General features: G+C 41.0%; 1 protein-coding gene across 2 annotated transcripts in view; it reads right to left on the reverse strand.

The window, feature by feature from the left end:
* Positions 1 to 13,054, reverse strand: part of LOC126484756 (beta-mannosidase) — a 254,100-nt gene that overhangs the window by 133,580 nt on the left and 107,466 nt on the right. The window lies entirely within an intron of this gene.

A 13,054-nucleotide genomic window follows, 5' to 3' on the forward strand; every position in this document is an offset into this window, starting at 1 on the left:
CTTGGAGCCATGAATATTTGGTCTGGCCATTGACGTGGAAGCATGGCCAGGATATCCCCACAATTTTTTGCATTTAGGGTTATCGTAATGAACCCATTTTTCATCCCCGGTCACAATGTGATGCAGAAATCCCTTCTGTTTTTGCCTCTGAAGCAACTGTTCACAAACACACAAACGCCATTCAATGTCACTTGGTTTCAGCTCACATGGGACCCAAGTTCCTTCTTTCTGAATCTTGCCCATAGCCTTGAGATGTTTTGAAATGTCTTGCTGTGTCACTCAAACTAATCATGCCAATTTTTCTTGAGTTTGATGCAAGTCTTCACTCAGCAATGTCTCCAATTCTGCATCTTCAGAAACATTCTCCCTTCCACCACTATGCCGGTCTACAAAGTTAAAATCACTATTCTTGAAGTGTTGAAACCACACACAACACATTCTTTCACTAATAGCATCCTTACCATATGTACTTGAGAGCATTCAATGAGACTCAGCCACTGTTTTCTTCATACTGGAACAAAACAGTAACACCTCTCGAAAACGATGAGAATTAGGCTCGTAAACTGACATTTTCAATCAAGAAGAACTTCATGATGCAGACACAAATCGACTAATGTTTGAATGAGGTTATGTTGACTGAGGTCCAAGCTAACTACCTGACATCATCTGCAATCTATTTCTTTCGACCACTACTTACTGTTGTTGCCACCTATTGGCAAATGGCGGGAGCAAAGTTGTACACCTTGTAGAAGTAGCCAATACCAGGATTAATGCAGAATCTGGTACAGGTGAACATTCTCGGCTGCTTAACTGAATGAACATTATATGACTTTGTATACGATGTGTTATGTTTAGGGCTAAAATATGTAAAAAGAAATTAATTTGTTAGTACTCTGTACATACAGTTAAAATTGTTCTTTTTTAAAAAATATTTGAAATTAAGGAATTTCTGGCACATTTAAAATTCATGTTATTAATTGTACAATCTAACACTAATCATTAAATTTATTTCTGGATTCATTTACAAAATAATGATATGTTTTAGTTAAAATTCTTATTTGGTCAAGAAAGTTTGTAAACTCTTTTGCTTTGCAAACTCTTTGGAACATTGTGAGTACCGCAGAACATTAGGAGTAGTAGGCATGCCTCTGATGAAAATGCAAGTGTATTTCTAACTTTGTCAACAACAATGTGAATTAGTATTCTGAAATGGAGATTGTGAAGTCATTATGATTTAGAAGAATGGGATGAAATAAAATTATAGCAACAGATAATTCTTCATCAGTTATTTAATCATCAAAAACCCACAACATTAAATCAAAATTTCAGCAAGAAGAATGTACCCCTAGACACAATAAGTGGAGCCAACAACAACAAGAGAAGAAAATGAAGATAAGTAAAAAGTTTTTCTTATGCCTATGGAAGCTTTCAAAACTTTTATAGACAGAGAATTTTAATATTGATGTGTGGGAGGGATTCAGGCAGATTCCATATTTCTAAATTTCCAGAAGCCATTTGACAAGGTGGTTAAGGTGCTCCATTACAGGCTGTTAATGAAGGTATGAGGACATGGAATAAGTTCACAGATATGTGAGTGGCTTGATGACTTCTTAAGTAATAGAACCTAGTATGTTATCCTCAATGGCAGGTGTTCATCAGAGACAAGGGTATCATTAGGAGTACCTCAGGGAAGTGTGACAGGACTGCTGTTGTTCTCTATAGACATAAATGATTTGCTGGATGGGCTGGGCAGCAAACTGCAATTGTTTGCTGATGATGCTGTGGTGTTTGGTAAGACATTGAAGTTTAGTGACTGTAGGAAGATACAAGAGGGCTTAGACAAAATTTCTACTTGGTATGATGAATGGCAACTAGCTCTGAATGTAGGAAAATTTAAGTTCATGCAGATGAGTAGGAAGAACAAGCCTATAATGTTCAGATACAGCATCAACAGTGTACTGCTTGACACAGTCTTGTCATTTAAATATCTGGGCATAATGTTGTAAAGCAATATGAAATGAAACAAGCGTGTGAGGACTGTGGTAGCGAAGGTAAATGGTCAGCTCCGGCTTATTGGGAGAGTTTTGCGAAAGTATAGTTGATCTGTTAAGAAGACCACATATAGGATGTTGGTATGATCTATTCCTGAATACTGTTCGAGTGTTTGGAATCTGTACTAGGTCAGATTGAAGGAGCAATTCACAGGTGAGCTGTTAGATTTGTTACTGGTAGGTTCAATCAAGATTTAAGGGTTACAGAGATGCTTCAGAAACTCAAATGGGAATTCCTGGAGGGACAACATTGTTCTTTTTGAAGAACACTACTGAGAAAGTTTAGAGAATCAACATTTGAAGCTGACTACCGAATGACTCTACTGCTGCCAACATACATTGCATGTAAGGATCACAAAGGTAAGATATGAAAAATTAGGGCTGATATGGAGGCATATAGACAGTTATTTCTCCCTCACTCTATTTGAGAGTGGAACGGGAAAGGAAATGACCAGTAGTCATATGGGGTACTCTCCACCAAGCACCATAAGGTGGTTTGCGGAGTATTTGTGTAGACGTAGATGTGGAAAACTTCATTGGACTGTTCTTCTTCATCCACCCTACAGCCTAAATATTGCACCTTCCAACTCGCATCTGTCTGCCACAATGAAGGGTGCACTCCAAAGAATGCAGTACATGAATACTGCGAAGGTTATTGATGCAGCAAGACAATGGCTCCTACATCGACCAGTAGATTTGTACCACATAGCCATACATGCTGCCCCAGAAAGGTGGCATTAGGCCATTGCACTGAATTGAGATTATGTTAAAAAATAGGATTTTGTATCCAAAAGAGATCTACTTCGGTTCTTGCCACATGCAAATGATAACCTACAACATGATGTAATAACAGTCTGTACTACATTAACACTTGCGGAAATGAAAATAAACTCAAGTTGGCTCAAAAATCAGTGTGATAATCTTCAATGTGGTTCATAGTATGAGAGCTCAGAATCATCAACTGAATGAAAAAGTAATAAATCCACTCTGGCTCTCACTCTCAAATAAACCTAAATTGTGAGCAATTACTAAAAGTGTGTAGAAACAAACACTGGTATTAGCAACATACATACTGGGAATACAGAAATATTTATTAATCAGTCAGAAACACCACTTAATATTGTATTTTCTCAAAGAGACACTATAATTGCATATGGGGGACTTCAATACAAATCTTATGAATGAATGTAGACTGAAAGATCAGTTTTTAAACTTCTTATGTAACCTCAATGTACACTGATGGGAAAAAAAACTGCAGCACCAAGGAGGAGTTAAGCGACACAAAAGTTGGAAGATGTGTTTCTACGTCTGAAAGATCATGTCTATCAAAAGTCCATGCCAGTTGCAAAAGAGTGATGCTACTAGTACCACTATGAGGATAGAAATCAGGGTTGCTTTAAATACATGCTGTAACAGTCATGGGCATTAGTTATCTTTGAGATTGGATGTGGTGACTTGATGTTAGTCAAGAATAACAAGACACCATTATCAACACCTCACTAAGTTTGAACAAGTTCATGTAACAGGGCTACAAGAAGCTGGACGTTCCTTCCGCAATATTGCAGAAAGACTTGGAGGAATGTAGCCACTGTATATTACTGCTCACAGCAGTGGTCATGAGAATGTACAGTAGCAAGAACACTGGGCTCCAGACCACAACATGGCACTACCGAGAGCGAAGACCCTAATTTTCGGTGTATGGCTCTGGCACATCATAATGCATCTGCAGCAGCACTTTGATTGGCGGTTGGCACCAATGTGACATGACAAAGTGTTACCAATCAGTTACTTCAAGGACTGCTCTGAGCCAAACACCCTGTAGCATGCATTTTATTGACACTAAACAAATGCCATTTGCAACTTGAATGGTGTCAAGTGAGAGTTCACTGGAGGGCAAGGTGGAGGTCTGTTGTGTTTCCTGATGAAAGCTGTTTTTGACTCACTGGCAGTGGTGGCTGTATGTTGGTTAGAGGAGGCAAACTGAGAGCTTGCAGCCAACCTGTCTGCATGCTAGACACACTGGACCTACACCTAGAGTTAAGGTCTGCAGTGCCATTTCATGTGACATCAGGAGCATTCTCATAGTTATTACACACACCATGACTGCAAATTTGTATGTCAGTCTGGTGATTTGACCTGTTATGCTGCCATTCCAGAGGGTATTTATCGATAGGTTAATGCTCACTGACATACCTCTGCTGTAACCCAACATGCTCTACAGAGTGTTGACATGTCACCTTGGCATGTTCGATCACCAAATCTGTCTCCAATGAAGCATATATTGGACATCATTGGATGACAACTCCAGCATCATCCACAGAGAGCATTAATCATCCCTGTATTGACCAACCAAATGTAACAGGCATGGAACTACATCCCACAGACTGACATCCAGCAGCTGTAAAACACAATGCATGCACATTTGCATACTTGCATTCAACATCCTGTCAGCTACACCTTTTACCAATGCACCAGAGTTTCACATTTGTAGAGGCTTATCTCTCACTTACATTAATCTTGCAATAGTAACCACATAAATATGTTACCTAGACAAATGTATTCCCAAAATTTCATCACTCTACATTAATTATTTTTTGGTATTGTGACTTTTTCTGTTAGTTTCTTTCCCCATATATATAAATCTACAAGAATAACAAGTAACACAAACAGTTTTATAGATAATGTATTTCCAAATGTACGACCTACAGAAGTAGAAATAAGAAATAGTGATTTAGTTAATATAAAAATGAAAATAATCAATTTTTGACAATATAATGTAAGTATATGGATAAGAAAAGCTACTCACCTAAAAGTGAGCTGAATTAATCATATCTTTTTAATGAATAAGAACAGGCATGTTGCCTAGACCATGAAGTGCAGAAGGAGTTTTAAATAGCACGTCATTGTAATAATATCAACAGTTTCAGGATGAGTGATGTTAAGGTGGGCAGAGGTAGAGGTGGTTGTGGGGCAGGGGCTAGCAGAAATTGAGGCTAGCAGTGTTGTGAGGGTGAAGGATGTGTTGAAGGACAATCCTATACTTCTGCTGGTCTAAATCCTCACTAACCCCTTCCCCACACTCATCACCACTCTTGCCCTATGACCTTAACCCTAACATAAGCCATTTTACATTCACACCCTCCTCTCCACAGTTTCCCCCAACCTTTTTCTATCTTCCCCTCCCATTTCACACCTCTACATCATTTTGCACTGCACACAACTCTGCTTCCTGCAGAAGGAATGAGCTCACTGGAGCCACATTCCTATCCATGGGCATGGTGTCTGTCCATCCCAGTCACCACCCACCCTTCTCCAACCATCTATCCCATTCTCTGCCTCCTTTCTCCCTTCATCCTCTCCACCTGACACAACTCCTCATCCTAGTCAAGCTGCAGAGCCAGTACAGTGTAGTATGGTGGGTCAACACATCCATTCAAGTGTACATGTACTCTATAGCCCTGAGGAGGGATTCATCCAAAAGCTAATGACATTCTCAGTCTTGTTTAAGTGGTTATCAATGACTCATGACCTCAACTATCCAGTGAGTTGTTACCTTTACTTCTGTCATTATTCATATTCCACTAAGGGATTATCATATTTGTTTTAGATTTTTGTTTGGATATGTACTGGTGGGAAAAAAATCACATCACAAAGAAGGAGTTCTGTGACATAAACGAAAGCTGGTATGGGTATTCCTATATCTGAAAGATGATGTCCATTCAAATTTTGCACCAGCCACATAAGAGTGGCACTGGTAGTGCCACTATGAAGATCCAAATCAGGTTTGCTTTAAATACGCATTGTACTGGTCATAAGCATTAGTTACCTTTGACATTGGACATGATGAGCTGATGCTAGTCAAGAATGCCTTTAAAGTGACAAAGACGCCATCATCAACACTTCACTGAGTTTGAACAAGGTCTCATAACAAGACTATGAGAAGCAGGATGTTACTTCTGTGATACTACGGAAAGACTTGGCTAGAATGTAGCCATTGTACATGATTGCTGGCAGCAGTGATCACAAGAATGTATGGCTACAAGAAGACTGGGCTCCAGGTGGCTACATGGAACTACTGAGAGGGAACACCAATGTGTACTGCGTATGGTTCTGGTGCATCATACTGTATCTGCAGCACTATTTTGAGCAGCAGTTGGTACCACAGTGACACAATGAACTTTTACAAATTGGTTACTTCAAGCACAATTCCAAGCCCTGTAACATGCATTTCACTGACTCCAATCCACCACTGTTTGTGATTTCAGTGGTGTCAAGTGAGAGGGCAACATGGAGGTCTGTTATGTTTTCTGATGAAATCTGCTTCTGCCTTGGCACTAGTGATGGCCGTTTGTTGATTAGAATGAGGTCAATTGAGGGCCTGCAACCAACCTATCTGCATGCTAGACACACTGAACCTACACCTGAAGTTATGGCCACGGATGCAGTTTCATATAACAACAGGTTACTCCACATACACTGACTGCAAAATTGTATGTCAGTCTTGTGATTAGACCTGTTGTGCTGCCATTCACGGACAGCATTCCAGGGGGTGTTTTCCAACAGAATACTGCTCACCACATACCACTGTCGTAACTCAACACGCTCTACAGAGCATCGAAGTGTTGCCTTGGCCTGCTCAATCATCAGATCTGTCTCCATTGAAGCACATATGGGATATCATTGGGTGACAACTCCAGCATCATCCCATTTACATGCTTGCATTCAGCATTCTGGCAGTTACACCAGTTATTAATGCATAGTGCTCCTCAGTATCAATGTAATTAATTTCAACAAATACTGTTTCAGGGAAGCTGTAGCTTTATTTGCAAAATGCTGAATAAATTCCATACAAGGAGCAAAGTTTTTTTAGAAAAACAAAGAACACAAATATAGCAAACAACAAACAACAGTCTCTATTTTCTTTCACAGAATAAACAATAATGTGCACTGTGTGCTGAATCTGGTGATGACGATTCCCACACAGCCCCTCTGTGGTTTAGTGGAGTTCCAGGCACGTTAGGATACTTGTATGATATGCATCTGCCAGCTTTAGAACATCTTAAAGGTATCTGAATCTCCTCCTTCCAAGGCTGCCTGATTCGTTGATGGTAGTGGGCTCTCTACCCATGTTGGCTCTTCTTCCTGCTGTTCCAGCAGTACAGGGCTGTCTCTACATGTCGTTGCTGTCCTGCCTCTCCCTCAGGCAACAGCATGCAGCCAAGTTTCACTCGGTGTATTGAGCTGATTTGCTGTTTCCATGAAACTCTATCTTTGTCATGTGGCTGTCTCTTGCTAATACCTTGTTGCCCCAGGAATGGTCATAATGCATCTGTTAATAATCACACATGGGAACAGTGTCCTCTTTGTGTACAAACTGGGTGCGCTCTCCATGCTGAGAACACAGTGCTGGACCTAGTTTGGAAATGTGTTCTCACACTTGCTGCAGAACACAGGGCATGTGTCTCGCCGTTACTTCCAATGGTGCAGCAAAAAATTCTGCTGGCACTTGTAGGGCTTCCCTATAAACCAACTCTGCTGTGGAAGCTCCTAAATCTCTTTTGCAAGTGGTCCGTAATCCCAATAGTACCACTGGTAAGGTTGAAGTCCAGCTCTCAGTATGGTACATCAAGGCAACCTTCAAGGTCCTGTGCCAACAGTCAAATGTGTAATTACTTTCAGGGTGGTAGGCTATCATGTGGTGGTGCTGGGATCCACACAACTTTGCCAGCTCTAAAAGAAAGGTTGATTCAGATTGGCAGCACTGACATGTGGTCACATGTAGGAGGCAATCTAAACGAGCAATCCAAGTCACCAAAAACACTCATGCCACTGTCTCAGCCAACGGCACTGCTTCCATCCATCATGTGAACCAATCTACAGGAGTAAACAAATAACAGTACCCTTTTGAGGGAAGCCCGCCTGGTTAGCCGTGCGGTCTAATGCGCTGCTTTCTGAGTGGGGAGGTGTGCCACTCCCCGGCACGAATCCACCCAGTGGATTAGTGTCAAGGTCCGGTGTGGCAGCCAGTCTGTGGATGGTTTTTAAGGCAGTTTTCCATCTACCTCAGTGAATGCAGGCTGGTTCCCCTTAATCCGCCTTAGTTACACTACGTCAGTGATTGCTACGCAAACAGTCTCCATGTACGTGTACACCATAATTACTCTACCACGCAAACATTGGGGCTACACTCATCTGGTGTGAGGCATTCCCGGGGGTATGCTGTGGGCCGAACCACACTATAACTCTCGGTTCGGTGTAGGGCAGCGGTGGGGTGAATGGACTGCTGTAGCCTGTTGTGGGGTTGTGTACCTCTGATGGCTATGGCAGAGACAAAGCCTCTCCATCATTTCTAGGTCCCCAGTTCAGTACAACACCATACCCTCCTGAGGGTGGAAACAATCCAACAATGTCTAGGTGTATTTGTGCAAACTGCTCTGTAGATGGTGGAAATTCTCCTACTGGTTTGTCCACATGTCACCTGACCTTGCATTTTTGGCAGACCATGAATGTTTTTGCCCACCTATGGCAATCTTTCTTAATGCTTGGGCACACAAAATGGTCCATCAGCAATTTTACAGCACTGTTTGCACTGGGGTGCACCAGTCCATGGATGCTAGCACCTTCAGCAACTTTTAAAAAACAATAGGTCAAGGTTTATTGCATGACATGTCAAACAAGATGGTAGCCTTCGTCCCTGCCAGCCTCACTTGATGGATGTTCAGTCCTAGTAGTGACGTCCTGCTGGTAATCTTGTAGCTGGAGATCTGTGGCCTGGAAGGCTGCCAAATATTCATAATCGATTGTCTGCAAGATGGTACTGTTCCTTGACCAGAAATCTGCCACAACATTTTCTGCTCCCTTAATATGATGCAAATCTGTTCAGAGCTGTCCAATGAACTCTAGTTGTTTGGCTTCTTGTGAAGAGCAGTCAGCATTAGATTTGTTGAATGCAAACATATTAGATTTGTGGTCCATATAAACAGTGAATGCTCTGGCCTCAATGCAGGGACAATAATACTGTACAGCTTTTTACGCTCCCAGAAGTTCTCTGTTGTATGCACTCCATTTGACCTGCACTGCTGTGAGTCTCTATGAAAAGAAACCCAGAGGCTGCCAGAGGTTTTCTGCAAACTGATGGAGGGATGCTCCTACTGCCTGTTGACTTGTGTTGACTACTAAAGCCAGTGGTGCATGCAGTACTGGGTGTGACAAGAGAACCGCTTTCTTCAGATCTGCTTTCACTTGGTGGAATGCCTTTTGCATGTCTGGGGTCCACTTTATGGGCCACATGCCAGTTATGTTTTTTCCTGCCAGTGGCGCTGTCAATAGTGCCTGAACCTCAGCTACCCATGGCAAGTGTTGACGGTATAAATTTACTGTCCCTAAAAATCTTATATGTTCTTGGTAATCGGGTGGTTGAAGTTTTTCTTCAATAATGGCTATTTTATCCATCAGGGGGTATATTCCATTTGCCGAACATGTGACCCAAAATGTCACTTGCTCCAGTCAGAAGGTGCATTTCTCCTAATTGATAACTATTCCACATTGCTTAATTCTTTTGAAAATGGACCTGAGGTGCTTTTCATGTAACTCTTTTGTCTCTGAGCATACCAGAATACGTCTGTGCCATGTTCTTACGGCTCAAAGGCATCCAGATGTACTCAAAGAAACTGAAAGGTATTGTGATTGCCATCTTTGGTATATTCGCCTCTGTGAATGGTATCTGATGGTATGCCTTTCTACAGTCATTCATGCTAAAGACTGTAGATCCTTTGAGGACATTAGTTTCTGAGTAATGGCCTGGAGCTGTGTGGGCGTTTAACTTATGATAGTCATCACTAGGTCTCCGAGTACCATCCTCTTTTTTTTTACTGACTGTAACAGCAATGCCCATGAGCTATCAGAATTACGTAGCACACCTGCTTTTAACAAACCCTCGAATTCGGCCTTTGTTGTTATAAAGCGATCTGGGGCTAACCCTCTAGTTTATTGTGATATTGGCTGACCAGGCGTGCACTGTTGTTATGTGACATTGTTGGCTGAAGTTCCCTTGTGCTGCCATTTTTGCCCCATGCCACCTTTTTGTGCATGGAGGCTGTGGTGTGACATGTGTCTTTTCCAAGTGCACCTATCAATACTTCATCATCTCTTTTAATCTTGCTGATCTTTATCTCAATTCTTGTATTACATAGGAAGTTGGTGCCTAATATGGCCTCTGACAACTCTACTAGCACAAAGTTCCAACAGCAACTCTGTCTAAATCCTAAATCCACCTCCATTTTGTAGGTGCCATAAGTCATTATCATTGATGCATTTGCAGTTGTCAGATGCACCTGTGACATTGTGGTGCTAGTCTGATAATCCTGGTATGGCAGTGCACTGACATCTGACCTTGAGTCAATCAGATAGTAATGACAGAACATATAACCTCTCTGAAGGAGTAGATAACGTTGACAAATTACTCACCATCCTGAGTCCCTCATCATGCTCACATCCCTGATGAATGCACTTCTGTTGGTTCTTGTGGCCTGCCTCACCTATTCCTGGCAGCTGTCACTGTTTGGATATGCACATGATCTTGTACATCTTGTTGCCTTGTCACTGTACTGCCAGTGGTACCAAGACATCTTCTCCTTGCAGCTACCACTGTTAGTCCCATTGTTATCTTTCCTTTGACCATGCGAGCTCTTCCTGTACCGTAACAACTGTGACACTTCTCATTGTAACACAGCTGTCTTGCTAGATCCCCCTGCTGGCTCTCCTGTATCGCTGCGGTCTCTTGTTGCTCACAACCTTTCACAACCAGGGTCATACATGCTGTATGCATATTGTCCATTGTCATGTACACTTTGCCTGCCATTGTTATCAATGTCTGGACACCATCTTTCACACAGGTAACTAATGCTGCCTTTACTACACTGGGCATCTGTGCCAGTCAAACGTGCTGCAGTGTCATGTCTGGTAAGTCTTCTTCTCTGATGCTGCTCAGCAGATGTTGCCAATAGTTGGAGGAGGTCCTGTCAGCCATCAGTTCATTCTTCAACACCTGTTGTATGTGTTGTTCAAGTGGTTTAGAGTTCTGTCAATCAATAACATCTTTAAAAATGCATACTGCCATTCTATCATGGGCCAAAATATGACGTCTGCAACTAAAGTTGCAGCTTTGGTGTCTAAGGCATTCACAGCCCACCACAGACCTCATGTGCGCATCAGTTATTTCATTTTGCTCAAATGCCAGTTAAAGCATCACAAACCAATGTTCTGGATTTTTTGGCAGGAACTGCATCATTGATACTTTCATCTGTGGCTTGGTTGCATTGTACATCTGCCGCTAACTGCTGTCTGTGGACTCATCACTGGACTATTTTGCTCTGCTACTGCTGGTTTCAAATCCCTGATTTGTCTCCATAGCTTGTCTTGAATGCCTAATAACTGTTCTTGCCTATGTGTTCGTATCATCCTTGGACCTGATGATATCAACCAACTCTGTATTTTCACTTGTATGTTTCTGCTTGTTTGAGGGTCACCAGTTCATAGCACTCCTCAGCATCCATATAATTAATTTAGACAAGTACTGTTTCAGGAAAGTTAAAGCTTTACTTGCAAAAGGCTGAATCAGTCCCATGCAAGGAGCAAAGTTTTTTGAAAAGAAAGAACACAAATAAAACAAAAATAAACAACAGTCTACATTTTCTTTCATGGAATAAACAACAACATGCACAGTGTGCTCAATCTGGCAATGGCGAGTCCCACAAATGTACCAGCATTTCACATTTGCAATGGCTTATCTCATGCTTACATTAACCTGTGACCTTGCAGTGTTAATCACTTAAAAATGTTACCTAGAAAAGTGTGTTCTTGAAATTTCAGTACCTAACACTAATTATTTTTTGTTGTTGGAATTTTTCTCTCTCTTTGTAGTTAACAGAATTTTACACAGGAGCACACACCAGTCGCTCAGACACTTCCCTGATGCACACCCTATGTTCCAAACTACACACTGAGTTCCACTGAAAAGGATGTCTATTATCCAATCCGATATTGGATTAAATTAGCTGTAGGAGTGTACCTTACTGACATGCTGATGGTATGGAACTTAATTAAAAGCCTTCAAAAGGCATAAAAATATTGCATCAACATTATAGACTTGTACCTCAAGAATAAATAGAACAAGCTGGATTTCCCATTATTAGTGCTTTTTATATGTACAAAGATTTCTACAGAAGAGCTGGTTAGGTAATCATTCATGAGCTCAAAGCATGTTTTAAATATGTAGAAGTGTAGTTTGCCCTCCTGCTTAGGGGAACATCATATACTTGCATCTCAAAAAATTAATGAATTGTCTCTTTACAATGTGTAGCACCATGACTTATGTAGTAACTGCCTCAAACATATGTCCAAATATAAACATCTATACCATTTTGAACAGGGCAGAACAGGAAATTCAGTTGCTAGCAAAGTCAGCAATAGATGAGAACAGGGATATGGCCAGCAATGGCAGTGAAGAACACAGGGAGGATGGGAGAAAAATAGAGAGAGAGTTAGAGAGGGAGAGAGAGGCAACTAATATATCATGGAGGTTATGAAGAAAGATTCAAATACAAAATAAATCATTTAATTGATCACAGACAGCTTATGAATACTTTTTAACTAGAAATTGTCATTTAAAGCTGTATGTGACATAGGATTATTGACACACATGGAAAAAATTATGTAGTTTATAATGTAATAGAACAACAAATAAATATTAACAAATTAAATTGTAATGAAGCAAATTATTGGATAATATCTATTCAAAAAGAAGACAAATGTGGGAGACAGCAGGTTACACATCATATGCAGTAGGCCTACACTGAGGTCAGTTTTAGATTATCTTGTGAACTAAAGAATATTACAGCTTTGTAACAAAACTGCTATCAGTTCTTGACAATGAAGTGCTAAAAGTTAAGGACATCACAAGAACAGTCATCAATTCTGCAATTTCTCACATTACTAATAATTAC

Source organism: Schistocerca serialis, chromosome 1 (genome assembly GCF_023864345.2).
Source record: "Schistocerca serialis cubense isolate TAMUIC-IGC-003099 chromosome 1, iqSchSeri2.2, whole genome shotgun sequence".
NCBI lineage: Eukaryota > Metazoa > Arthropoda > Insecta > Orthoptera > Acrididae > Schistocerca > Schistocerca serialis.